This window comes from Penaeus japonicus, unplaced genomic scaffold (assembly GCF_977035675.1).
Source record: "Penaeus japonicus unplaced genomic scaffold, GWHDUDI00000001_assembly GWHDUDI00000004, whole genome shotgun sequence".
Classification (NCBI taxonomy): domain Eukaryota; kingdom Metazoa; phylum Arthropoda; class Malacostraca; order Decapoda; family Penaeidae; genus Penaeus; species Penaeus japonicus.
This window is the reverse complement of record NW_028234406.1, coordinates 41,106,658-41,107,544: the sequence shown is the minus strand read 5'-3', so window position 1 is coordinate 41,107,544 and position 887 is coordinate 41,106,658.

Here is an 887-nt window from a genome sequence, read left to right as displayed (position 1 = left end):
CAGATACATATATTGTTATATGTATATATATACACACACACATATATATATATATATTATATATATATATATATATATATATATATATATATATATATATATATATATATATATGTATGTATATACATATATATATATTATATATATAAAGATACAGATATATGTGTATATTATACATATAGATTCATAAATATATATATATATATATATATATATATATATAGATATATAACTATACATATATGTTTATGCATATAAATGTATATATATATATATATATACATATATATTCATATATAGTTATATGTATATATACATATATATATATAAATTGTATGTATATACATGTGTGTGTGATTAATTTATTCATTTATCTATTTAATCTTCTCTTCTCTGACTGTTGAAATCCCAAACAAAATCAATATACCCATTAGTTAACCAAGTCAACCTTCACGCCTGCGCACATCCCCCAACCTCATCCTGAACGCCCTAACCCTTCCTCACTACCCCCACCCCCTCCACCTAACTCTAACCCCCTCTTCCTTACCCCCACCCCCTATCCACCTTTCCCTAACCCCATCCCCCTCCACCTAACCCTAACCCCCTCTCCCTACCCTTCACCCCTCATCCACCTCTCCCTAACCCCACCCCCCATCCACCTCTCCCTACCCCCACCCCCTATCCACCTCTCCCTACCCCCTTCTCCCACCCACAACCCCCATCCACCTCTCCCTACCCCCCACCCCCCACCCCCCCATCCACCTCTTCCTACCCCCTACCCCCACCCAACACCCCCACACCCCCACCCCCCCATACACACATCCAACCCCCTTCCGTCCCACCGAAGAGCCAGTCTCTCCCGAAACTCAACCCGGACCACACACAGC